Source organism: Callithrix jacchus, chromosome 4, assembly GCF_049354715.1.
Source record: "Callithrix jacchus isolate 240 chromosome 4, calJac240_pri, whole genome shotgun sequence".
NCBI classification, from domain to species: domain Eukaryota; kingdom Metazoa; phylum Chordata; class Mammalia; order Primates; family Cebidae; genus Callithrix; species Callithrix jacchus.
In genome coordinates, this window is record NC_133505.1 from 16207462 (window position 1) to 16231242 (window position 23781).

At 44.1% G+C, this 23781-nt stretch overlaps 1 protein-coding gene and 1 long non-coding RNA gene across 16 annotated transcripts in view; one reads left to right on the forward strand and one right to left on the reverse strand.

Annotated features, from left to right (window-relative positions):
* Nucleotides 1–23781, forward strand: part of LOC128931702 (uncharacterized) — a 664375-nt gene that overhangs the window by 575649 nt on the left and 64945 nt on the right. For 5 of the 11 annotated variants that reach the window (XR_013533730.1, XR_013533720.1, XR_013533725.1 and 2 more), the window contains one exon: nt 827–23515. The exons of 3 other annotated variants lie outside the window; for them this stretch is intronic. The gene's annotated coding sequence lies outside the window, so the exon portion shown is untranslated. Of the gene's footprint in view, nt 1–826; nt 23516–23665; nt 23771–23781 lie in introns of those variants that run through there. 3 more of the 11 variants (XR_013533722.1, XR_013533723.1, XR_013533731.1) reach the window with 3 other exon arrangements.
* The window catches only part of LOC103787341 (uncharacterized), a 32663-nt gene continuing 32223 nt past the window's right edge, over nt 23342–23781 (reverse strand). For all 5 annotated transcript variants that reach the window (XR_013533743.1, XR_013533742.1, XR_013533746.1 and 2 more), the window contains one exon: nt 23342–23759. This is a non-coding gene — a long non-coding RNA (uncharacterized LOC103787341). The remainder of the gene's footprint in view (nt 23760–23781) is intronic.

Genomic DNA, 23781 nt, shown 5'->3' on the forward strand with positions numbered 1-23781 from the left:
TATGGACTTATTTAATAACAAAACGATTCTGTGAGGTAGGAAATATTATTTGCCCCATGTTTCAGGTGAGGGACTAAAGGCATGGAGCAGTAAGGAATCTGTCAAAGATTACACAGCTAGAAGCAGTGAAGCCGAGCAGTAGGGCTCTTTCTAGAGCTCTTTGTTATAGGCTCAACAGGTTCATATGCCCACTGCCCAGTAACAGATCCATTATACGGAGACAGCAGGGTTTGCAGCAGAAAAAGAGTTTAATTATTGCAGGGTATTGTGTGAGGAGATGGGAGGAGACTCCCAAATCTGTCTCCCTGAGGAGTTCTGGGCTGAGGCTTTTAAGGGGACTTGTGGAAGGTGAAGGGTTGGAAAACTGAGGTTGTCGATTGGTTGGGGCAAGGAGGAGGAAATTATCAGGATGTGGAAACTGCATTTCTTGGTGGGTTAGCTCCTTGTGGGTCCTTCAGACCTGTTGAGTCAGTTGTTCCATCAGTTTGCATGACCTGAAGCAATATTTCAAAGGGAAAACTTAATTTTAATAATGTTCAAGTTGTTATCTAAAGAGCTAGCTGTTCAGGAGAACTACAGTCTAAGGTCTATGTGATTTTAGAACCATAGGCACCAAACAGCTTTGAGGAAGCAGGGCAGAGAATAAGTTCACTTAATGATTAATGTGGAACATGCTGGAAGCTTGGTTTATTTTTTTTCTCCCCTCCCTTCTTCTCTAATTAATTTTATAAAGTTTATAGGGACAGTTTCACCTTGCTCTTTCCAAATACACCATATAATACACAAACAATATATGTCGTCCTACGCACAAACTTTGTTTCTTCAGTTTCAGAAGATCCAGAAGACTTGCTGCCTGTAGATACTTCTCTACAGAACCCAGCTCTTTGTGAGAGCCTGGCTATGCAGCAGAAGGAAGCCCATGAGATTCAGAACGGCAGGCTCAGCCCGGAGTAACATCTCTTCTATGTCTCTTGACTCTTCCTGGTGGTGGCTGCTGCGTAGCAGAGTTGTAGATTTTCTTCGATTGTAAAAAGTATTACAGAGAAATGTGATCATCAGCAAATTAAGATTGGAGCAGCAATGACCAGCATTTTAAACACACACACATACACACACGCACACACACAGGCACACGCGCGCGCACGTGTGCACACACACACACACACAGAGCTTTTCTTAGCACCTGATGTTCTTCCTGCTCTCCCCGTTCCTTGCTTCAGAACCACCATTTTCTGAGCTCTCAGCAGTAAACTTAATAAAGATTGATATCAATGACAAATTCTGTCAACTTCCATGCTGCAAAACTTAGTCACTGTGCAAAATGGACCAAGGAAAATAAATAACCCGAGGAATGATGGAGTGTGTAAATATTGATGTGGACGCTGGGCGCAGGGAAGTTGGAGGAAGCAAAGCAGAGCTTAGTGATGGCTCGTTCCCGCACCCTGGTTGAATGCAGAACGGTCTTTTCATGGTGATTTTAATCCTCTGGCATTATTTTCTGGGTGGGAATGTATGTTGTAGGTGAAATTGTAAATTCTTAGGTTCCAAAAAACCACTCTAGAAAAGATGTATTTTTTAATGTGCCTTCAGTAAAAAATTACTGTTACAAAAATAGTGATGTATATAAAAAATGTAAAAATACATATAGGAAAAGTGGAATAATAAAGAATACCTATAACTCTGTCACCCAAAATACTATACAACTGGTGAGCATTTTCCAGACTTTTTCCATGCCTACGTACACATTTCCTAATTCCTAAGATTGAAATTTTCTGAAGTTTGGTATTTTTGGAATCAGTTTAAATATGTGAGTACATATAATATGATATTATTTCCTTTTGCCTGAAAAAAACTGTTATTAAGCTAATAGTGTTTTGTACAAATAATGACATTTTAAAATTGAGGGACTATATGGGTGTTATATATTTGTAAAAATATTATATTATGCACACACAATGTTTTCCATTTTTACTATGATAAAGTATACATAAATGGCAATACACATAATGGTAAACATAATTTTTACCATTTTAACAATTGTTTTTTTGAGACAGGGTCTTGCTGTGTCGTCCAGGTTAAAGTGCAGCAGTGTGATTTCAGCTCACTGCAGCCTTCACCTCCAAAGCTCAAATGATTCATCCACCTCAGCCTCCTGAGTAGCTGAGACTACAGGCATATGCCCCCACATCAGGCTAATGTTTGTATATTTTGTAGAGATGGGGTTTTGCCATGTTACCCAGGCTGGTCTCAAACTCCTGGACTCGAGCAATCTGCATGCCTTGGCCTCCCAAAGTAATGGGATTACAGACGTGAGCCACCATGCCCCGCCCATTTTAACCATTTTTAAGTGTGCAATTCAGTGGCATTAAGTACATTCACAATGTCACGTAACCATCACCACTGTCCATTTCAAGGACTTTTTCATCATCCCAAACAGAAACTCTGTGCCCCTTAAACAACAACTTCCCATTCTTCTCTCCGTCCAACTCTAGGTAACTTCTATTCTACTTTTGTCTCTATGAATTGAATGGTTCCTCACACAAGTGGAATTATACAATATTTGTCTTTTTGTGTTTAGCTTATGTCACTCAGCATAATGTTTTCAAGGTTAATCCATGTTGTAACAAGTAGCAGAATTCCATTTTTTTTTAAAGGCCAATATGTCACATTTTGTTTATTCAGTCAATTGTTGATGGACACTTGAGATGTTTTCACCTTCTCGCTGTTCTGAGTAATGCTGTTATAAATGTTTGTGCACAAGTATCACTTTGAGGCCCTGCTTTCAATTTTTGGGAGTACATACCTAGAAGTGGAATTGCTGGATCCAGTAGTGATTGTATGTTTAACTTTTTGAGGAACTGCCACACTTTTCCCACGTGGCTGCCTCATTTTACATTCTCATCAGCAATGCACTAGGGTTCCAAGCTTTCCACAGCCTCAACAGTGCTTGTTATTTTTCCTTTTTTTTTTTTTTTTTACAGTCCAGAGGTCTTTTTTTTTTTTTTTAAACACCTATGACGCCATGAATCCATAGGGAATGGGTTCCATCCGCTCAGGCTCCTTCCCATTGGCTCCCACACAGTGTGCTTCTCTGGGTGGAGCAGGCTGGCACTTCATTTGAACCCAGGTGCCTTTCTCTTTGGCTTCTTTCTTTTTCTGATCATTTTCCTTCACACGTTTCAGAAAGCTATCTCGGCTCTTAGAGTGCTTGATGTGCTCAATACGCACGTTAATTCTCTTGGCAAGAATCTTGCCCTTAACTTGTTTGTTTACAACAATGCCAACAGCATGCTGGGTAACATTGTAGACTCTTCCAGTTTTGCCATGATAATATTTGTGGGGCATTCCTTTTTGAACAGTACCCATTCCCTTGATGTCTACAATATCACCTCTCGTATAGGTTCGCATATATGTGGCCAAAGGAACGATTCCATGTTTTCTAAAAGGCCTAGAGAACATATACTGAGTGCCTCTCCTCTTTCCTTTGTGTTCGTCATTTTGGCAAATCACTGAAAGATGGTGGTTCCGGCCAAAAGCCTGTTTTCCTTTTTGAATAGTAGCCATTCTATACTGAATGTGAGGTGGCTGTACCTACTATATGGAACCTGCTTTTCCCAGTTAATGACACATGCTGAACATCTTTCCATGTCAGGCAATAGTCTTCTACAATTCATACAAATTACCATTTCAGAGGCTGTATATCATTCAGTTGTATGAATGAACATGCATACTTCCCAAAATTTCCAAAACAATCCTCTATTGTTAAATATTTAGGTTGCTTCCATTTTTTCCTATTAAAAATGATGAAATAAATATTTTATGGCTATTTTTTGCACACGTTCTTAGCTATTTCAATGGCATAAATTTACAAATATGCTACTGTTGAGTCAGATATGAATGTGTGAGGCTTTTAATTCATAATCTAAATTGCCTTCACTTAGTTTGAAATAGAAAAAGTCAAGAGCCCTTCAGTGAAGAACCACCCACACTGCCACTGCCAACCCCAAGATTCAACTGGAAAATATTTACACTTATGAGAAAATGAGAAACTGGTATGAGAATTTGGTCAATAATATAAAAATTGTATCATTCAGCTCTTTTGCCAGATGGCTTGACAATTTTGGAAAGATGAAATTCCATCTAATTTTCATCTTGGGGCTGGGGAAAAACTTTTTTTCAGAGAAGTATGATCACTTTCTTTCTAACCTGATTTTTTTTATATCTCGTCTGCTGTTCTTGCTCAGGATGTGGTAGGAAGATGAAAAGAAAATAGAGTAACAGTAGACACTCCACCAAAGGTTCCTCTAGCAGTTACTTGTTCTTGAAATTCTAGAGAATTTGTATGCAATGTGTATAGAAAAAAAATAAAAAGAATTTTTCAATTGGTATGTCTAAATTAGTGCATATAGTGTGCCAAATCTCTGCAGTAGCAATTCTCTGGAGAGTTTTCTTCCCTCTGAGAAATTGGGTGATTTTACCAAAAGTATCCCATTTCATCCCTCAATGCTTTTTAGGACAGCTGCTGCAGCACTGACTTGGCGGCAGGTATGTGAGCAGACATCCCAGGTAATTAGAGTGACCTGCTATAGCTGGGTCACCTCAGTAACAACCATGGCTTCATCATGTGGCCCCCAAATCAGTGCTGCTCAGACTTAGTTGTGCATCAGATTCATTGAGGGCTGTTAAGACACAGATTGCTGGGCCCCACACCCAGAGGTTCTGATGCAATAGGAGTGGGGAGGGCCTGAGAATATGCATTTCTAACTTCCAAGGTGCTGCTGGTTAAGGGGCTGCACTATGAGAACCATTGCCTTCCATGAGAAGACTGTGCACGCTCCTCCTTCCAAATAGCTTTGGATAATTATTTAGGTGAGTGATTAAGAGCAATGAAGCTAAAAGATAAATGAAATAACTATATAAATTGTGATAATCATGATAAAAAGCTTGCCATACAAGTGTTACAGGATCTTTGGGGTGTCACTTTTCTGGCCAGAAACATCTGAAGCTGATGGCACCTTTGCCTGAGTTTTGCTCTGGCCCACTGGGTTTGTTCTGCCCACTTGTCCTGACGGGCTGCACTCAGCTCATGCTACTGGCCTGGATCGCATGTCTCCCAAGGGAGACTGTGTGGAGTGGCAAGGGGTGTGTGAGCAAGTGTGGGGTCTAGCCACTGTGCAGTTGGACATGCCAGCTGCTGCAGCAGGGCAGGCAGCTCCAGGTGCCAGCATGGGTGACAGCTCTCTGCAGAGCTGCAAATGGACTATGTGCATCACAAGTAGCTTCCAGGGTTGGCACCTGGAAACACAGTGGCACCCAGAAGTTTGGAGATACCAGGAACTGTGTGGCCCCAAAGAGGAGGTCACAGCCCTGGCTCAGGCAGCTCCCAGGTCTGGGATCCCCAAAGGGCCACAGTTCTTCTTTCCTTCTCTTTGTCCACAATGTGAAAAGCAAGGTGTATGTCTCAGCCCTGTTAGTGTGGCAGCTCTTTTAGCCTTGCCATTCGATGGGTCCCCAGTTCTTGTCCTGCAACCAGGAAGAATGAGGTATGCAGACAAGTGGAGGGTGAGCACAATGAAGAAGAGCTTTATTGAATGACAGAACAGCTCAGAGGAAACCCACAGGGGATAGCTCCTTTCCATAGCCAGAGTGTCCCAGTGAGTGTTCAGCTCCTAGCAGAGAGGGTAGCTCCTCTCTGCTAGGCAAGTTGTCCTGAAAAATGTTCAGCTATCAGCAGAAAGGGTAGGTCCTCTCTGTCACTGGTCCTCCCATTGTCTGCAGCTCTTAACAGAGGAGAAGAGTGGGTGGCTCCTCCCTGAAGGCAGGTCATCCCAATGTTGTCTTTCTGTGGTCTCTGCAGCTAGTCATCTGGATATCTGCAGCTCTCAGCAGAGAGGAGGCCCTGGAGTAGGTGGCTCCTCTCTGCAGCTGATTGTCCTAATGTCTGCTCAGCTCTGGCTGAGCCCAGGGCTTTATGGGCCTCAGAGGGGAGGAATTACGTGCCAAATTGGTCCACAGTGGCCATAGGTAGGCCAAGGAAAGGCACCACAAGTTCCCATTCTGGTCTGCCAGATTGGCAGCCCAGCCCCCAGCCTTCAGGCCCTCCCTGGCCTGCAGGTGGGGCCTCATCTGGGACCCACCCTCTTCTGCCTAGGATACTGTCTGCCTTCTGCTGCCCTCCATGGTGCCCAGGTTGCTCATGCCAAGGAGCACCTGCAGGCCAGTGCCAGGCTGTCCTTAGCCCCACCTTGGCCTTTCTTCTGTGCTTTTTGGTACCCAAAGTCCAGAGGGGGCCAAGGCGACAGGGGGGCTGGTGTGCCCTGAGTTTGTGCACTTCTGGCTGGGCTGCAACAACATCTAGGCTTGGCCCCACATTGCTCCAAGATTGGAGCAGGTGCTGACAGAGAAGCCAGGCAACAGAAGTAGGCACTTCCAAGCCTGCAAGGGTGTGCAGGGGTGGCTCTTTCCAGACCCCAAGGGCACAGGGAGACTGGGGTCCGGAGCCCTGACTTGGGCAGCTGCAATAGCACCCAGGAGGCTTGGGATACTGTCTGCTCTGTGGAGCAGGAGGCCCAGGTCTACAGCCACAACTTGGGTGGCTACAGCTGCACCCAAGAGGGCAGGCTTTGAGCACAGGGATGCCCAGGTTATGGCTTGGGTGGCTGCAGTGGCACCTGGGGACCTCCCACTCCAATTTGGAAGGCTCCCACCAGCTCCACAGGACATGTAGCCCCTGCCGCACCTCCCTGCTGCAGCTAGTGTGATTTCAGTGGCTGCTCCAGACGGCCCACTGCTGCCATCACAAGGGCTACAACTGTGTTTCATTCATGGGATTTATTTTTTTTTTCCTAAGGGATTACTGGGGTTCTGTTTCTTAGAATTGGTATCAATAGACAACAAGCTTATCTGGACAGGAATAGAGGCGGTGACCTAGATCACATAGCAACTCTGACCGTTAAAATTTTCAGTGTGCTGACTTCAGTGGCTTCCGTGACTCATATTTATATGATATGCATAAAACCGCACTGGTAGATGGCTTAAGATCTTTTTAAAGCTGTATATTGTAAGTTCCCAAATAAGATATATATTGTCTTTGAGGCAAGGAGCATATTTCCTATCACTTCAAGGCACTTGGCATCTAATCAGCATTCAATGTCTATTATTAATCAACTCAAGATAAGGGAGTCAATCTACAAGGCTCACCAGAACTGTTAAAATATATGACAAGGAAATAGGAAGATATAGGAGGTGTGGTAAAACTGTGCCTCACAGGATTAAATGGACTCAAGAACAGGATTAAAAGGGATTTTGGTGATTAACAAAATTTATGAGCTTGTTTATAGGATGTCCACTTACTGAACCACAGGGCCAATTGAAACCAGCCAGAACCAATATGGCTGGCTTGAGCTTGTGCAACGGAGACTAGCTTGCTGGCTGGGTGACCGCTGACATCAAAGCCCAAATTTCCAACACATGTTTCATAGCAATCTCCAACCTCTGAATTTACACATATGACCTATGAAAGATAATTGCATGCCCAAGAGAATTTCCTAACTTCTCTTTTCTTTCCCCCAGTCCTTAACCACCCCCAAAATCCTCTTCCTAAAACCGCCGTCCTTAAATATACTACTTGTGAGCTGAGATGAGGAGATAGATTTGAACCCACCTCCTATCTTCTTGTTTGGCCACCCTACAATAACCCTTTCTTTCTACAAAAATTCAGCACTTCAGTGTTTCGCTTTCTACCCCCATGCCCTCAGACGAGCAGGATGGTCAAACAGACCCACTTGGGTTCTGTAACGGTGGTAGACTATTACATGGCCTTGCACGATCCCTTCTACATTGATACAGGACGTGGCCATGAAACTTGTTTTGGCCAATGGAACAGCAGCAAGTGTGACTGAACAGAAGCTGGATAAGCGTTTGCACATTAGGGCTTGTCCTCTTAAAATGCTTCCTCTTAGAAGCCATCTGCCATTCTACAAAGAAGTTTGGGCTAGATGACTGAATGATGAGCAACCATGTAGAGAAAGACCCGCCACAGAAAAAGAGGCTTTCAAGGATGTGTAAGCCCCAGTGAACTTCCAGGCAAACGCATCTGGACCTGAGCTATTGCACTTTGGTGCTGAAGAACTGCCAGCTGAGCCGTGTCAACAACCAACTTTTAAATAATGGGAGGAGATTGTTACCAAGTAATAGGCAACTGAAACAGGGAGAATGCAAAAGCAGAATGTATTAAAATCTAGAAAATAATTCAATAATCACGTATGAGATTCCTCTCAAGAAATTTCTGCTTTGTGGTACTTGTGGGATAATCCTATGTTGAAATCTGAGAATAAACATTCAAACTAAATGTCAAGAAAATTGTACTCATTTATTAATTCCCTCAACAGTCTTTTGTTGACTTTGTGTTATGTGCCAGGCTCTGTGTGAATAGAGAAGACAGGGAATGGGAGATAGATGAGGGAGCTCATCTCACCCCCAGCGTAGTGTGCTAACTATTGTGAAGGACCGCTCGGGGGAGTACAGTGGGGCGGGGCGGGGGAGGAAGGGCAGGACTGAGGGAGCTTCCCAGAAAAACGTGGCCCCAGAGGGAAAGGTTTTGCTGGCTGATGACTTTTATGGAACCCTGACTTGGGGTGATTTAATTCCAGGTATATTTATGAAATTTAGGATTTAAAAAAGACAAATGGAGAGTTAGATAAGGAGAAACAAGTGTTTCTTACTTATTTAAGGATTCCAAATACAACCCTTCATAAGATATAAATGAACCATCTTGGCTCCCTTAAAGCACATCTGGACACATGGCCAAGAAGCTGCTTCCTTCAGTCACCTCGACAGAGTGCCTCGTGTAACAATGTTCTGCACCTTCCCCTCCCCTCCCCCACCACGCCCATCCTCACACATGCTCCTCCCTGCCCCTGACACTGACAACCTAGGAATTGGAGAAAAGGCTGGCATGTGTGGGAGCCACCCTCAGAGAAGCTGTCCCAAAAGAGAGGTGCCAACTAGGTGAAGACATATGACTCTCTGAGCACTATTTCTTAATTCTAATGGAGGGAGATTGTGGCATGGAGCCAGAAAACAGAAAAGGCATGAAAAGAAGAACTAATTTGGAGCTGGCGGGGTAAGTGTTTTCTGGCTTATTTAAAAACATAGATATAGAATTCAAGCAGGGAAGAGGAATCTGACTACCAGATGGAGTTGCTGAGACAGGACGTCAACAATGGAGTCAACAATGTCCAGGCATGAAGGAATAGATTTGTGACACTGGGGAAGCTGTATAAGGAATGCTGCTTGGTGGATTGAGCAGGTTCATCAGTTCAGCTGAGTATAAGATTAAAATCCCGTGGAGGCAGAGTTTGAGGTTATCGACTTGGCCCTATATTAAAGAAAAACGGTAATCCAGGCCTTCAAAGACCTTCCAGGCTACAAGGGGAAAGTGAAACACGTGGCTAACGGGCACGCGTAAGGATCTTCACTGAGCACACTTTGGAATGCCCGTGATGTAGCAAGCACTGGGCTGGACATCACAGGTGCATTAAGGCATCTGCCAGAGTCCCTTCCCTCATGAAGCATCTTCTAATTGCCACTTAAACATGGCAAGCCTGTGGAAGTGTGCCAGGACAGGGGCAGTCAGAAGGGTGGCGTGGCATCCTGGGAAGCTCCCAGACCACCTTCCTTCGAGTGCCTCTCAGTCGCTCTCCTGCTCTGTGATATTTGGGAAGTCCTAAAACGTCTCTGAGCCTCCTTTTTCCGGCTGCAGTTTGGTGATAACGAAACCTACCTTGCTGTTTCATGTTGAGGAATCACTGCAGGAAGGTAAGGTCGTAGCAATTTGTGGGAAGGAGAAGGAAGGTCAAAGCTTTGTTGAAGAGCTTTATGCTATGGGCCAAATGGAAACATAGAGCCCCCTGTGTGTGGTAGTGCTCAGGGGACATGGTTGCCTCAAGGATAAAAATGTGAGAATTAGAAGAACAGAAAAAGCCAGCAGGAAATCCTAAAGGAAAGAGTCAGAGAGAACAAGGATGTTGCCTGTCTCCAGCGTAATTGTGTAGAGCCTGGGATTCATTACTAGTGACATTCCCTGGCTTCTCCCTCTGTGTGACGTTATGTGCTCTGTGATGTTTATGGCACTGCATTCCAGGATGCTGCATGGAGCCATGTCCAGAGTCAGAAACCTTAGAAGATAGTCCTCAGTTTAATTTTAACTTTTTATATAAACAGTGACCTAATTTGAGGAAGGCTCGATCTGGCCAGGCATTCCAGCTCCCACATTTCCTCCTCTTCAATCCCTCCTTCTGCCCTTAATCAAACCATCTCGCCTTCATCTCCCATATGCACTTTGCAAACAAGCAAGGGGGGTGTGTGAGCTCAGCTAACTTGAAAAGAGAAAATATGTGCCAGCGAAGCAAAACACTCCAGCCAAGTCATGCACCTCTGCAGGAGGGAGCCACCTCTTCAGCTCTCATCGTGAAATGTTATCTCACCAGGGCAGATGGAGCTACAGGCAGAGGACTCCAACGCAACGCAAATGGCCGCCTGTGCAGAAGAGAGCCCCTTCTCTCCCTCCCAGTCCCAGCTCCAGCTGTATCTTTTTTCTTTCTTGAGCAAGAGGTCAAGTTCCCTCTGTACACTTTGTGCAAATTAAGTGAGCTGTGACTGCTGCCTGGGGCTGAGGGAACTGCCCTCTGGTCTATGGTTCATCCTCCCTTCACTCCAACCACCGCTAAGGGAGCTAAGTCCCGCCCCCCAGTATTTTATATTGATATTACCTTCCCTTATGTCTTCACTCACATTAATCAGAATCCGTTTGAATCCCAACTCTTGCAATACTTCTGCACAGTCTGTGGCCCTTTTTAGCAGGAGCACTCAGCGGGGGCATGGTTGTGCCCAGACGAACTTGCAGTCCCCCGGAATACCATTGAGGGGTTCCAGTGCCATGCATCCCAGAGGGTCACAGGAGCATCAGGGCATAAGCTCCAGGCCAGGGTGGGAGCCCAGCCACCCAAGACACTGTCCATCACTCACTAGAAACCTCTCTGGGCAGGTTTAACTTGAAATCCTTCGAGTGATTCAGCACGTGTAGGTGGCCATCTCCAAGGTGGTCACCCGCCAGCCTGGGGGCTGAAGGGAAGAGGGGTAGCCTAAGTGCAGCTCAGACACCCTCTATTTTTAACTCCCCTTCCATCAGGGTTTCTTCTGCCAGATATGAGCACTGCCCCAGCCCCACGCCCTCAGACAACAGGACAGTGGCACCAAGCTACTGTAGCCATTTCTGCGCTGGCACAGTCAAAGCTTGTCCTCAGGCAACTCCTTGCTGGAGCAGATGTGGGGACACCAGAGCAGAATTTGTAAAGCTTACCTCCAACCTCTTCTTCCAAGGTGACTTCGGGCCTCTTCCCCCAGCCCCCAGCTGAAGCCACTACGTCCCCTGCCCCATGCCAGACAAGACAAGCTGCTGTCACTCCAGAGATTTCTCAAGGTTTGGTGTGGTTGCAAGGTTTCATCTTTCCCTCCTGCTTCTATGGTTTCTCAAGGGTTGATTATGAGGCAGGAGCTTGTACTCTGTGCTGATTCTTGATCTCAGGAAGAAACAGAAAACAGAATCCTGAACTCTAAAGAAATTGAGGTGCTATCCAGCTTTCTGTCCTTGGTGTGACTCTCCTGTGATTGTCCAAATAAGATGTCATTTGGCCTCTGCTTCAAAAGCCCCAGCAATAGGACACACATGCATGAAGGGATGGACCTGCTCTTTTTTTGCACTTTTTACTGAAAAATAGCATACGTACAAAAAAGTATATAGGTCATAAGCTTGACAGATTTTCACAAAGAGAACACCAGAAATAATCTGCACTGAAATCTAGGAACTTTACAGGTAGGTTTGTTCATTTGATATGTGTAGCGGCTATAACTGAGAGCTATCACAAGCACTTCCTTGTTACAGCAAAGAGTTCCATTTCTGTAATTTCCACCAACTGTTTCAGTGCGATGAAGTTACACAAAATAAGTGTAATATTTTCTTATCAAACAACAACAACCCTTTTTAGAACCAGATGAAGTGGCTCATTCCTGTAGTCCCAGTTACTCGGGAGACTCATTTGAGCCCAGGAGTTCAAAAGAATCCCAGGAGGGTCAGGGTGTGGTGGCTTACGCCTGTAATCCCAGCACTTTGGGAGGCCAAGGCAGGTGGATCACGAGGTCAAGAGATCGAGACCATCCTGGTCAACATGGTGAAACCCCGTCGCTACTAAAAATACAAAAAATTAGCTGGGCATGGTGGCGCGTGCCTGTAATCCCAGCTACTCAGGAGGCTGAGGCAGGAGAATTGCCTGAACCCAGGAGGCAAAGGTTGCGGTGAGCTGAGATCACGCCATTTGCACTCCAGCCTGGGTAACAAGAGTGAAACTCCATCTCAAAAAGAAAAAAAAAAGAATCCCAGGCAACAGAGCAAGACCCTGTCTCTAAAGAAAAGTTTTTTTTTTCACTTTTAAGAACTTAAAATATTTGTTTCCCATGAAAAACCTTTTTGTCCTCCAACTTATATAATCATACTTCTTTCAACCAATTTTGCTGTAACAAGCTGGTACTACAATGATGAAATATGAAGATCTACAGGGTGGAAGCACTGACAGGCAAAGAGATGTTTGGAGAACAGATGTTTGGGGACAGAAAGTGACTTTCTGGGCTAGTCACTGCTATATGAGGAGAAAACAGAAACAGGATGGTGTCTGCCAGCAACAGCAACCCAGTTCTTTTGCTGAGTCACGCTGGAGAGTTTGGGTTCTCTTGGGCCTCCCAGGTGGGCAGTCAGTCTGTGCAGAGAGCAAGAGATACCAGCTGCTGTGAAGGCCAAGGTCTTTGAGGGGGCCTGACACGAGGCAGTGGCAGCCCAAGAAACCAGGGCAGTGCAGTCATCACTGACAGCAGGGAGATGACAGCTCATCTGAGGTGGTGCTGAGCAAATGTTCTAGCTGCTTCCAAGATTCAGCCAACTCTCATCCGATGGCTAACTATAGAAGCAAGTGCCCTCCAAGTTCTCACTGTCAGCCAAGGAGAGGGAATGAAGCGTGAGGTGTTGAGGATGACACGGATGAGTATCGCAGGTTGAGGTGCCTGAGGAATTGATGCTCAGTGTCAGGATGCAATAGAAATGCTTATGTCGGCAACATGAAGCACAGCCCCTGGGGCCACGGGAAGGGACTGGGCTAAGTGGGTGTGCAAAGTGAACGTATTAAGCAGAAAGCATTGGCCATGCACTCTTGTCAAGCTTTTTTTATATCCATGGTCCTGTACTTTTAGCTTGCCTCTGTGAGGGCTCTGAGAAGCAGAACATGAAGTTATCTGGTCCACAGGAGCCTTAGGAAACTCTGGGCCTTCCTCTCATCCTCCTCCTCCTCCTCCTTCCTTTGCTACTTTAGTAGTCCATTTTCATACTGCTATGAAGAAATACCCAAGACTGGGTCATTTATAAAGCAAAAGAGGGTTAATGGACCCGGAGTTCCACATGGGTGGGGAAGTCTCACAATCATGGTGGAAGGCAGAGGAGAAGCAAAGGCAGGTCTTACGTGGTGGTAGGCAAGAGAGTGTGTGCAGGGGAACTGCCCTTTATAAACCATCAGATTTCATGAGACTTATTCACTATCATGAGAACAGCATGGGAAAAAACCCACTCCTATTATTCAATTACCTCCCACCAGGTCCTCCCCACAACACATGGGGATTATGGGAGGTATAATTCAAGATGAGGTTTGGGTGGGGACACAGCCAAACCATGTCATCTTCTCTAAATACTGAGTGAATTTAATACAAGGTATGGAAAAAGAGCCCCTGAACTTGCAGGATCCCAGCTATGCTTCATATCTGTGCATACATTTATGTAGATACTTTGTATGTCCTTTCGTATACTGTTTTCTTCTTAAATTTAATTGTTGCTTTTTATGTGTCCAGGAAATGACTGAAAATAGAAGTGGAATGATTGGTCTCCTCCATGTACAGAAGCTATATGTCTTATGTCTTTTCACTAGGATAGGTGTTTATAGCTTCTCCTGGATGTATACTTCTAATGTTGGGTCTCCCAGGTTGTAGTCACTTTTGCTCAGAGAGAATTCATCCATTTCCTATAGCTATGTGATTAATTTGTTGCCTGTGGCTACAAATGCCCTAGCATTCCATAGCCAGAACACACAATTTAAAGCATAATGGCACTGGCTATGGAGTATCCAAAAAGACCACCAGAAAAAAAAAATGTTAATTAAGCAAAGCTAGGTTTTTATAGACTTACTGCAATAAGGGAGAACATCAGCTTGATCTAGATACAGAATCTAGAAGCATCTCAGAAGAGAGAAGACAGAGGAGGATTTTTTAGGGTTTTAGGGCCTAGGCTGAGTGATTCTTAGGTGGGTCTTGAAAGGCAGGGAACTGGTTGGGATTGGGCAGAATTTATAGTGCAATAGCTTTGGATTGGTAGGCACCACAAGGTGAGAATATAAAAGTGAGCTTGGATGAGTAACCTGTTAGTCCTGATGAATCAGGTATTTCAGTAGTTCCAGTCTTATTTTCCAGGAGCAGGTATTCACTGGAGTAAGGAGCCCAGTTGTTTTTGCCTGATCTCAGCATTGCTCAACTGAAAACCAGGAAACTATTCTTCATTCCAGAATTGTTTAGCACAGGAACAAGAAAATATGTTAATTTCAGTTCTTATAGAATTACAAAATCTGCTTAACTACAACTTAAACATGCAGAAAAAATATGGCTTTAATATTTCTCTTATAACCGATATGCTTTTATGGGTGAGCTAGTTAGTGGGGAAATAACAGCAAGGCTAATGATGCAGTCATTTAAACAGCCCCTTTAACGAATACCCAGCCTCTAGGCCTCTTTAAGTAAAAGTGCCCAATTACTCCAATTTTTCACACTTCTACTCTTCTCTGCAGCTGCTCTCCCAGATACTTTCTTGGCATACAGGGGAAGGAATGCGACTTACGTGTCTTCTTATAGAAGAAAGAATAGGCAGGTCAAGGTCCAGGGCCTGGCTCCTAGAGTCACTTGCTTGCTGTTTACCCCACCGGAGTTCACAGCTCAAGTTCACAGCCAGGATAATACTTGTTCTGGTTCCTCTCTCTTGGTCAGGCCTGACAGTTCTCTCTGGGTAACTTGATCTTCCCTCAGCAATAGCCATTTGTAACACACTCTGATTCCTCATTCAATTCTCCAGCCTAGACAATCTATTTCCTGACATAGAGGCCCTCATGTTAGACCAACTGACTCTATTCTTAGCTTCTCTACTATAGAAATAAACGAAGACCAACCAAATGAGAAAAGCAAAGGCTATTTATTCAGAGCTTTCTATAGCAAGGGAGTCTGCCACTGTCACTTTTGGCAGTGATGCAAAAGCAGGCAGAGGAGTGGAAGAGCTTTAGGGTGGAATGAAGGGAAGGCTCCAGGTGTGTGCTGATTGGAGGCTGTTGGCGTGGGAAGCTGGAGGTGGTTGGCTCACTAGGAGTGGGGGCAGCCTATGTGATTGCTTAGGGGTGAATATTTGCCTTTCTTTGGTTGGCCCTACATTGGAAGCATGGACAAAAATTAGGGAAGCTGTCCATCATTCTTAAAGCTCTGGTCATTTTTTGCAGATGATTACAGAAGTTACTGTTCAGCTTCATTAATTGTTACTAGAAACAGCAATCTGGCTTCCTACAGGTCTAATCCAGGCAGGCTGGTTTTCTAGGCTGGTTATTGTAGATAGGGGAGTTTTATGTAGATAACAATATGCGGGCAGGTTCCTGCAGATTGCGAGTCGGAGTTCTGTTTTTAAGTATGTTCTGTTCATTGTCCATTTGTATATTCAGTCTCTCATTACCAGATAGCAACTGATGGAGTCTTCCAGAAGGGCAAGCTAGGCTCTCTCCGCAACCCTGCTCCATCCCCTTGACAAGGCTCCTCTATTTTGCCTCAGTGCCTCCTCCGTGTTTGCAGTAATTCCTTTTGGACAGTCCTAAATCAGCCCCCTCCTCTTCGCTCTCACATTTTTCCTCTCATCATCTCCTGGGACAGGAAGGGCAGGGCTTACCTGTCTTCTTCTGCAGTATCTCCTCTACTCATGGGCAGCAAGCTTCATGGCCTACCTGCTGTCTCCAAAAGAATCACTGTTCTACCCTGCAGGGAAACTTGTAGATCTGGGTGATTCCTGTTGGTGCTGGATACAGGCTGCTGTAGTTCTGATTTGTTGTTGAGGTCTCTCTATATACAGTGAATACAAACTCTAGCGCTGACCTGACAGGGCTCCAGGATTTTCTTGTAGATGTTTATAGTGTGCCTTTCATGGGGTGGTTCTTTATCTTGGTGGACAGCCTCATGCATAAGTGTTCGACCTGTGACCAGGTGTCCCTCTCACAGGAAACATTTATACTGGCAGATCCCCTTGTGGCTCTTATCTGGACTGTGTCCAGTTTAGAGCCATGAATTGGAAAGAAGTTAGGTTCAGGTGTATTGGTCAGGTTAGACACAGAGGAGAGAACTCTATAAAGCAAATGAAATACCAGAAGCAGTTACTGCTCATAGATCCCAGAGAAAGGAGGGCAGCATACTTTGCAGGGCCAATGGAACGGAGAAGCCATCAGAGACATACATCCTCACCCAGTGGGAAGAGAGCAAGGAAGAGAGAAAAACATGAAGGTCAAAGCCTTTATTGGGGTCCAGGGCATTCATTACCTAAGCAGGTTTCCTTGGGGAGTTTTAACTGGTGGGTTTAGAGCAAGCAGATGTGAATTCCATGGAGTTGTGCTATGACTGAGACGTGGTCACTGGGGCACGTCTGTGCAGTCCACGTGGGGTGTGGAGGTCAGTGAGGCAAGTCAAGCAGGCTGTGTCTAACTGTTGCCTAGGGAGGTGGTTGCCAGGGGAAAGGAGTTGTATAGGGCAGATACCTGGATTAACCGGCTTGAGGAACTGGGAGGAGGCAGAAAACTGGAAACTGTCAAAGAAGATAAAGCCCGGCTGCTGTGTGAGAAAGTCCAATCTCTATTCAAAATGGATGCAAAGGCAACATAAAATGATAGGAATTGAGTACAGAGGCCAAACTCAGAATAACAAGTCTTCTTTCAAGACTATTATCTTGCTGGCAATCCTATTTTAAATATTGAATGCTGAATATCACTCTTTCTTTCCCTTTGCGTAGGGTAGGACACACCCACAGACCTCTGAGCTGATGACCTTGGAACCAATTAGAAATAAAGACCCATACTTGCAAAACTGAAAGAGAAAATTACATTAATATTTTTTCAAAATATGGGTCCCATCACAGAAGGCATTCTTCACTATGCTTACGTAGAATTCTTTTGTCCTGCTTGCTTCAACTGGCTTTCTTTGGGGGAACAGAGGTTAATAGGGAGAAATGAAGCTATTTCTTGTGCCCTGTTTAGAAATGATCTCTTCTTCTTCGTTTTAACTGCTGGAGAATAAAGTCTCTTTTATCCTTTCAGTATAGGGCTTCATCTTCTCAGAAGGGTCTCCACTGGCTTTTCGATTTCCTCCCCATAATTTGAGCTCCCTACCCCCACATGTTTGAATCTTAATGGAAAATAGGTCTGCAACCCATCATTTTTAAGAATCTTCTTCATAGGACTCCCCAGCTACCTCCCCCTTTAGTGCAAACCCTTTAAAGGCTGTGCATGCGCATCCGTGTGCACACATGTGTATGTAATAATTGGCCCTCTATCCCTTCCTTGTCTTGATTGCTCTCACAGACGACATGTACTAATAATTTTATATTTGACTTCGACTGTTATTTCATTCCCTGTAGTTCTAAACCATTATTCTACATTTTTCAGAGGCTCATTATGACTCATTGGGCAGCCAAAGAAACATAATGAGTCCAAGATGATTGCACATGGTGGTGCTCCACAAATAGATATTAAACAGCTCATGAAATCTATAAATGTCCTTACTATACTGGGTGGATTATAAAGCTATGAATCAATAATTCAGGCAAGTTTTTTTTAATGCTCTCTAAAAAATTTGGCTCTCTAGATTTTTTTTTCTCTGAGACAAAAACTGTATGCATATAGGGAAAAGAAAGCCAAAGAAAATGAAGGAGGAGAAAGAGGAGGAGAAGAGGGGAGAATAGACAAAGAATGGAGAGAATACAAAGAAAGAGAAGAAATTATTATTTTATTTTATTTATTTATTTTTTTGAGACAGAGTTTCGCTCTTGTTACCCAGGCTGGAGTGCAATGGCGCGATCTCGGCTCACTGCAACCTCCGCCTCCTGGGTTCAGGCAATTCTCCTGCCTCAGCCTCCTGAGTAGCTGGGATTACAAGCACGCACCACCATGCCCAGCTAATTTTTGTATTTTTAGTAGAGACGGGGTTTCACCATGTTGACCAGGATGGTCTCAATCTCTTGACCTCATGATCCACCCGCCTTGGCCTCCCAAAGTGCTGGGATTATAGGCATGAGCCACCGTGCCCAGCCTACAGAAGAAATTATTTAAATAGCAAAAGTCCTTTCTCACAGCTTTTTGACAGTTGCCCACGTAAGGAATAAATAATAAAAGGCACAAAGTGGGCACTCAGCAAGGACTTAGTGAGTGAGCAAAGATGTTTTAGAACCATATTTTGGAAGGAGTTTACACATTGGTTTTCACAGTAACCTCTATTCGATGTTTACTTTGTGCCTGGAACTGTGCATGCATTCACTCATTAATTTTTATATATGAGGAGGGAACTGCCTTCATCCCCACTTGCTGGGTCATAACAGCAGAGGCCACCAAAGGGCAACATGCAAGCCGAAAACTGAAAAAAAGCCAGTGATCAGGGGGGAGTTCCTGAGGGTACTGGAAAAGAAAACCTAATGAAGAATGAATTGAGTTCGGTTTTTGATATGGTTTGAACCTGTGTCCCCATCGAATCTTATGTCAATTCTAACCCCCAGAGCTGGAGATGGGGCCTGGCGGGAGGTGACTGGATCATGGAGGTGGTGTTCATGAAGGGGTTACAACACCCCCTCAGTGCTGTTTTTGTGATAGTGGGTGAGTGAGTTATCATGAGATCTGGTTGTTTAAAAGTGTGTAGCTCCTCTTCCCTCTTTCTCTCTTTCTCCTGCTCTGGCCATGTAGTGTTGGCTCCCCCTTTGCCTCTAGCATGATTGTAAGTTTCCTGAGGCCTCCCCAGAAGCAGATGCCATCATGCTTCCTGTACAGCCTGTGGAACTGTGAGTCAATTAAACCTCTTTTCTTTATAAATTACCCAGTTTCAGGTATTTTTTTATAGCAATATGAGAACAGACTAGTACAGTTCCCCCTGTAGGATCCCCTCTGTTTATGAATGATTCCACCATCTACTAACTGGCCCAACCCAAACATCTGGGCATCATTTCAGACTTACCACTGTACCGAATTTCTCACCAAATTCTCTCTGTTCCTCAATAGTTCTCACACATACTTCCTGCTGCCCTACCATCACTGCAGAGTTCATATTGTCACTGATTCTTGCCTTGGTCATTGAAAGAACATGCCAACCTGTTTCCAGTTCTGCTTCCTCCCACACAACATACCGGGGGGATCTTTCGACATTCCAACCAGATTGTGTTACTTTTTTGCCTAAAAATCTTTCAATAATTTCCCATTGTCTTCAGGATAGAACCCAAACTCATTCACAGAACAGAGTCCTTCGTAATCTCTCCATCACTTCCCCTCCAGCCTCATCGCCTACCATCCTCCCACCTGCCAGTCCTTCCCTGCAGTCACCTTGAGCATTTGCACCTTCCCCAGGGACACTTTAAAGTCTCTGAGCCTCCACGTGCTTCTCTCTAAAATCGTTTCTCCCTTCTCATTATTTCTTTCAAGACATTATGTTTTTTCAGTACATCTTTCAAGATTTAGCCCTGTTTTCCTCTGAGACACTTTCCCCATTCTCCTGCCCCTTCTTTCCCTTTAACTTACTGCTCCTTCACTACCTCCAATATACACATGTCTCAAAAGTGGGTTTCATGCCGACACCATCCAGGGTCCCAACAGAAAACAGATGACACCCTCTGATCCATCTAAACATGAGGAAAGTTTATTTACAAGGAACTAATTATAAAGTTGTGGGTGTAGCTAAGTGATGCTGCAGGAACTGGTGTAGAAACTCTGGACTAGCAGCAGCAGTGGCGCTCTCATTATCTGTAGGTGATAAGGGAGAAGGTAAGGGAGACAGTAGGTGAGTTTGGGATGAGCAGTGATATTTGATGAAGTCATCCTCCCAGGGAGAGAAAGAAATACTCCAGAGCTGCCTCTCCTCTCTCCCCCAATCTCTTAAAGTGCTGTCCATCAGTGGAATCCAACGAGAAACCAGATGGCCCAGGAGTCTTGTTCATGTGGTCCATGTAGACCAATCTCCCAGGGAAGAGCAAAAGTGGTGTAAGGGAGGAACGATTTGTCCTCTTCCCTCTTAGATTCTGCAGCTAGGCCTGAGAATTAAACTGAGAAAGGACAGATTAACAGGAGAAAAGCGTATACATTTAATTTGATGTTAACATTTTTGCATGGCACAGAAGCCTTCATAGAAAGAAGAAATGAAGAGGCCTGAGAGGGTATATACTATTTGAACAAAGAATAATCAACTGTGGAGATGTGACAACACAGAAGCAAAAGGAGTTTGGGCTGGAGCAGCAGACTATGTGAAAGTGACTAGGAAATACTGGGGAAACTAGGGGAAGATAAAGCTTATTTTAGTAGGTTTGTTTGTACAGTTTCATCTTGACATTGACTCTCTGTGTTTAGTAATAAGAATGTTCTCTGCTTGGTACAGGGAAGGGCAGGCAACTCTCTTGTAGGAAATCTGTGCCAGCTTTTGCGTAGAAATAGAGAGATCAGAGAGCCTTTCCTACATCTGTTGTTCATTCAGCTCAAAATAATCAATACATTAAAGTTGCCTATTTTAGACTGGCACATTCTGATTCCTATCAGTGGAGAAGGATCAAGTGAATCTGGAGGTGCCCAGTGCTCTTTTTCTGTGCACCACAGCTTCCTGTGCACACCTCTTCAACCCCATGGCTCCTGCTAAACTTTAACTGCTCCACTCCCTAGCTAGTCTTTCTGCTACATGAAAGGGAGTTGGGCCTTTCACCTCTTTTTCCAGTGTGTATCACAGTGACTGGCACATATGGTAACTGAACTCAATAAATACTCTCTAAGATTAAATAACAAAATTTTGAATGTATATAGTGCCAGAATTGTTGGAGACTTTAGAAAAGATTTGGTTCACTCTTCTTGTTTCAAAGATGAAAAAACGAAAACCAAGAGGTGAACAACCTTGTTCAAGAGTGAAAATTAATACACAGTATTAATAGTATGGTATACAGAGTATGTATGGCATACACGGTAGTACTTTTCAGAACCAGATCTTGATTTTTCTAATTCCCGACCTTCCTCTACTACTTAATTTTAACTGTAATCTCAGGTTATTCCTTGGATACAAAATTCACACTAGTTTTCCATTAAACTAAGAGTCTTATGTTTTGGCAACAAGAAAGAGACAGCGAGAGGGGCTGGATCTGCCTACTTCGAGTCCTTTGCCAAAAGCAATCTCTGAGCTTTCTGGATAAGCAACACTTGCAAACCAAGCTAAGTGCCACAAGTTGGAGTCTTGAAATGAAGCGTGAGGCTGGGGAATAACGCCTTTACACAAACTACCTCTGGTGGTGGGTGGTGAGAGTGGTTTTGTTTTAACATCCTATTAGCACATTATCTTTCATTCCCAAAGCCTTTATTGGTTCCAAGCCTACAGGTGGTGATCGGGGGTGGGAGGGAGCTTGAGTAAGATGTTCCTTAGTCGAGGCAAAGCTGTTGGTGCCTCCTCGTTTGATGAGTCAGCCATCGGCTGCCGCTGCTGCTGCTGCTGCAGCCACCACTACAGCCACCACTGCTGGGTTTTTTTGGGAGGAAATGTAACCATTGCTTCTTAAATGACTGCGTGCCAAGTGCAAAAGATGGAAGCATTGATCATACTGGATTGGAATTATATTTGCCCTCACTAAACTGTGTGCTCCTGGAGAGCTGGAGAGCATAGAGTATGCCCTTTGTCTAGGTAACTCCAGACCCTGGCCAAGTGCCCAATGCTTTGTTGGTGCCACCACAAATAATAGAAAAAAAGTGCTAGGTGGACTTGAGTACATGGACTCAGTAGTCAGGGATTCAATTCTAAGAGCTACTGCTCTGATGAGCATTCTTACGTCTTCCCACTTCTCCAGCAGAGGGTGGTTCCAGTACCATCACGCGGCTGTTGCAGTGATCCAAGAAGATTGTGTGATCGAAACTTTATGTGAGACAAACTGTAAAAGTTGGGTATTGGCTAACCAATACAGAAGCTATTGGCTAACCCCATGACTTTGGGCAAGTTAAACCACCTATGAACCTCAGTATCCTCAGCAGTAAAATAAGAAGGTTGGAAATTACGATGTAAGAGTTCCTTTTCTGCTCTGAATTTCTCCTAAATTTCTCTGCTGTCAAACACCCCAACTCTCTTCTTTGACAGGGTAGAAGACAGTCCGTGAAGCTGCCACTAAAAAGGATAAAAGGAACTATGTGGGTTTGTGATCACAACCAATTATGCTGCTGCCAAAAGAAAAACAGCACTGAATATTTTAGTTTCTCAGAGGACGTGCAATGTTTGAAAATCATCTTCCTTCTTGCATTTAAAAAAAAAAAAGAAAAAGAAAAAGAAAAATGGGCGAGCCATCACATTCTGTGCATAACTTTTCTACTTATAGACAATTTTTTTTTTTTCCTTTCTGGAGGTGTGAGGGAAAATTCCCATAGCTGGAGGAGTGTGGAAGTCAGGGGACTGTAGGAAAATGTAAGTGTGATTGTGGGACTACACTTAATTCATTAAAATGTGTGGTTTATAAAAACCTTTTTGCCAAAAATGAGCTTTGTGGGAAGGAGAAGGCAGCAGGGATATGGATGCGTGGGGGAAAGGGGGGAGTAAGAAGTGCCAAGAGAGAAGGAAGTCTTATTTGTTACTAAATGTTGAATCCCACATAAGAATATGTCATGAGCCAATTTAGGGAAATTAAAATGCAACTTGGGGGAGTGCAAATCTATTAGGCATAGAAATTATGTGTTGACATCATTATCATCCTATTTTTATATAAATTGGGAACATTCTCCAGTGACTTAAAAAAGTTTAGGGAAACTTTTTTTTTAGCGATCCTCTTTCCACATTTTCTCTTTTCCTAGGTGAAATGGCAGTAACATAACAACATTGTGCTTTTATTCCTTTACTGTCAACACTGTGAATTGTTTCAGAAACAAACTGCATTATTTAGGTTAACATTGGCTGCTGTAACAAATAAACCTCACACTTTAGTGGCTTAACACAGCAGAATTTTATTTCTCCTTCACAGAACAGTCTGATGCAAGTATTCCTGGTGGGCACACAACTTTTCTCCATGGGATGACTCAAGGATTAAAGCTCTGCTATGGCCTGAATGTATCCATCCAAAATTCAGGTGTTGCCAGTGTGATAGTATTCAAAGGTAGGGCCTTGAAGAGGTGATTAGGACATAAGGGTTCCACTCTCATGAGCGAGATTAGATGTCCTTATAATAGGTCTTGATAGAAGAAGTTCTTCCCTTTTTGCCCTTCTGCCATCTACCATGTGAGGACACATCTCTTCTTCCCTCTAGAGGTTGCAGTATTGAAGGCACCATCTTGGAAGCAGAGACTCACTGAGAAATTAACATGCTGGTGCATTGATCTTGGACTTTCCAGCCTCCAGAACTATGAGAAATAAATTTCAGTT